The sequence below is a fragment of the Moschus berezovskii genome, chromosome 2, assembly GCF_049115385.1.
Source record: "Moschus berezovskii isolate FMDL1 chromosome 2, NW_MosBer_1.0, whole genome shotgun sequence".
Taxonomy (NCBI): domain Eukaryota; kingdom Metazoa; phylum Chordata; class Mammalia; order Artiodactyla; family Moschidae; genus Moschus; species Moschus berezovskii.
In genome coordinates this window covers 79,389,685-79,393,278 of record NC_142461.1, presented here as the reverse complement: position 1 = coordinate 79,393,278, position 3,594 = coordinate 79,389,685, and the positions used below count along the sequence as shown (strand labels likewise).

The 3,594-nt window shown below is 44.7% G+C and overlaps 1 pseudogene; it reads right to left on the bottom strand.

The window, feature by feature from the left end:
• Positions 1–1,124: 1,124 nt before the first annotated feature.
• Positions 1,125–2,389, bottom strand: LOC129538353 (glyceraldehyde-3-phosphate dehydrogenase pseudogene; annotated as a pseudogene).
• Positions 2,390–3,594: the final 1,205 nt, after the last annotated feature.

Below are 3,594 nucleotides of genomic sequence, written 5' to 3'. Positions count from 1 at the left end.
TACTATTTAATATTGATGTTTGGTGACCTGCTTTATATGTGAAACATTATATAACGGACATTGAAAAAGAAATTTCAAAAGTTTCCCTAATCTATTTAAACAAGAAAATTAATTCTAGGTTAGTTTTTAGGTTTTCCTATTGTAAATGATCTGGCTATCAAGTGTGTCCACAGAGGTTTTTCGCACATGCCTTTTGTACACAGGTATTCCCATAGGATGCAGATTCTTAGAAGTAGGGTATCTTGAACAAAATGTGTGTGTATTTAATAACTTGATATATATCATCAACTTACATATCTAGCAACTCCTAGATGGTTTCTGTCACCACACTAATGAGAATGAGAATGACCATATCCCAACACTGCCAAACTATAAAAATAGTTTATATTTAAAACTATTAAAATAGTTTTCTATTTTGCCAAACTGCAAAATGTTTTTATTTGATTACAAGTGAACTTGAATATTAGTTTTATGTTTACAAATACTTCTGTTTCATCTTTAAAATATTTCTGTTGATATGTATATATTTTTCTCAATATTTAGAAGATTTTATTTTGTTGTTGTTCAGTCACTAAGTCATGTCTGACTCTTGTGACCCCATGGACTGCCCCACACCAGGCTTCCCTGTTCTTCACTATCTCCTGGAGGTTGCTCAAATTCATGTCCATTGAGTCTGTGATGGATACTAACTAATCATTTCATACTCTGCCACCCTCTTCTCTTTTTGCCTTCAATCTTTCCCAACATCAGGATCATTTCCAATGAGTCAGCTCTTCACATTAGGTGGCCAAAGTATTGGAGCTTCAGTTTCAATATCAGTCCTTCCAATGAATATTCAAGGTTTATTTCCTTTAGGGTTGACTGCTTTGATCTTCTTGCTGTCAAAGGGACTCTCAAGAGTCTTTTCCAGCACTGCAATTTGAAAGCATCAATTCTTCAGGGTTCAGTCTTCTCTATGGACCAACTCTCACATCCATACATGACAAATGGAAAAACCATAGCTTTGACTAGATTGACCTTTGTTGGCAAAGTAATGTCTCTGTTTTTTAATATGCTGTCTAGGATTGTCATAGCTTTCCTTCCAAGCATCTTTTATTTATTTATTTTTTTGGGGGGTATAGGGTACTTTTATTGATGGTACATGACAAGGCAGGGCTCCCTAAGCCCCTCCCCTTCCTCAGGGCCTTGGGGATGGAAACCGTATGGAGGTCGGGAGATTCTCAGTGTGGTGGAGGACTGAGGTGGGGCAAGGACTCCCCAGCAGCTGAGGAACTCTTCCTCTCGTGCTCCTGCTGGGGCTGGGGGTCTGGGGACCTTACTCCTTGGAGGCCATGTGGACCATGAGGTCCACCACCCTATTGCTGTAGCCGAATTCATTGTCGTACCAGGAAATGAGCTTGACAAAGTGGTCGTTGAGGGCAATGCCAGCCCCAGCGTCGAAGGTAGAAGAGTGAGTGTCACTGTTGAAGTTGCAGGAGACAACCTGGTCCTCAGTGTAGCCTAGAATGCCCTTGAGGGGGCCCTCTGACGCCTGCTTCACCACCTTCTTGATCTCATCATACTTGGCAGGTTTCTCCAGGCGGCAGGTCAGATCCACAGCCGACACGTTGGGGGTGGGGACGTGGAAGGCCATGCCAGTGAGCTTCCCGTTGAGCTCAGGGATGACCTTGCCCACGGCCTTGGCAGCGCCAGTAGAAGCAAGGATGATGTTCTGGGCAGCCCCTCGGCCATCACGCCACAGCTTCCCAGAGGGGCCATCCACAGTCTTCTGGGTGGCAGTGATGGCATGGACGGTGGTCATAAGTCCCTCCACGATGCCAAAGTGGTCATGGATGACCTTGGCCAGGGGGGCCAAGCAGTTGGTGGTGCAGGACGCATTGCTGACAATCTTGAGGGTGTTGTTATACTTGTCGTGGTTCACACCCATCACAAACATGGGGGCATCGGCAGAAGGCGCAGAGATGATGACCCTCTTAGCACCACCCTTCAAGTGAGCCCCAGCCTTCTCCATGGTAGTGAAGACCCCAGTGGACTCCACCACGTACTCCGCACCAGCATCACCCCACTTGATGTTGGCGGGATCTCGCTCCTGGAAGATGGTGATGGCCTTTCCATTGATGACCAGCTTCCCGTTCTCTGCCTTGACTGTGCCGTGGAACTTGCCGTGGGTGGAATCATACTGGAACATGTAGACCATGTAGTGAAGGTCAATGAAGGGGTCATTGATGGCGACGATGTCCACTTTGCCAGAATTAAAAGCAGCCCTGGTGACCAGGCGCCCGATGCGGCCGAATCCGTTCACTCCGACCTTCACCATCTTGTCTCAGGGATGCGGCTGGCACAGCACAGAAGTTACGGCTATCTGTCGATCGGGCAGGAGCAGAGAGCCCCAAGCATCTTTTAATTTCATGGCTGCAGTCACAGTCCACAGTGATTTTGAAGCACAAGAAAGTAAAATCTGTCACTGCTTCCACTTTTTCCCCTTCTATTTGCAATGAAGTGATGGGACCAGATAGCATCATCTTAGTTTTTGGAATGTTGAGTTTTAAGCCAGCTTTTTCACTCTCCTCTTTCACCCTCATCTAGAGGCTCTTTAGTTCCTGTTCATTTTCTGATATTACAGTTGTATCACCTGCATATCTGAGGTTGTTGATATTTCTCCTGGCAATATTGATTCTAGCTTATGATTCATCCAGCTTGGCATTTTGCATGATGTAACTGATATAACCCTTTGTCAGTTATACATATGGAAATTTCCATTTTTCATCTTTTATTTCTGATTTTTTTGGGCTTCCCTGGTGGCTCAGAGGTTAAAGAGTCTGCCTCCAATGAGGGAGACCCAGGTTCGATCTCTGGGTCGGGAAGATCCCCTGGAGAAGGAGATGGTAACCCACTCCAGTATTCTTGCCTGGAGAATCCCATGGACGGAGAAACCTGGTAGGCTACAGTCCATGGGGTCGCTAAGGGTCGGACACGACTGAGCGACTTCACTTTCACTTTTCACTTTCACACATTGGAGAAGGAAATGGCAACCCACTCCAGTGTTCTTGCCTGGAGAATCCCAGGGATGGGGGAGCCTGGTGGGTTTCCTTCTATGGGGTCACACAGAGTCGGACACGAGTGAAGTGACTTAGCAGCAGCAGCAGCAACATCTATAAAGGAGTCTCTCTGTTCTAATATTTGTGTCAGGCTTAGAAAGTTCTCCTAAACCCCAAGGTTTTAAAAAAATTATATAAAAACATGTAATAGGAAACAATAATAATAAAACCCAAAGGCTTTTTTAAAAATTTTAATATTTTGGTTCTTTTATGTAAGAGTGAAAGAAAGAGGGGAACTTCCCTGGTGGTCCAGTGGCTAAGACTCCATGCTCCCAAAGCAGGGGCTCGATCCCTGGACCCCACATGCAGCAACTAAGACCCAGTGAAGCCAAATAAATAAGTATTTTTGTTTAAAAAGTGCAAGAGAGAGAAATTATTTTTTCTCTCTAAAAACAAATGGTTTGTCAGATATACCAACTTCATCTAATGACAAATTCAATCTTTCTCCACTGATTTGAATGGCCTCTTTTGTCACATACTATTGGCTTGAAGCTCA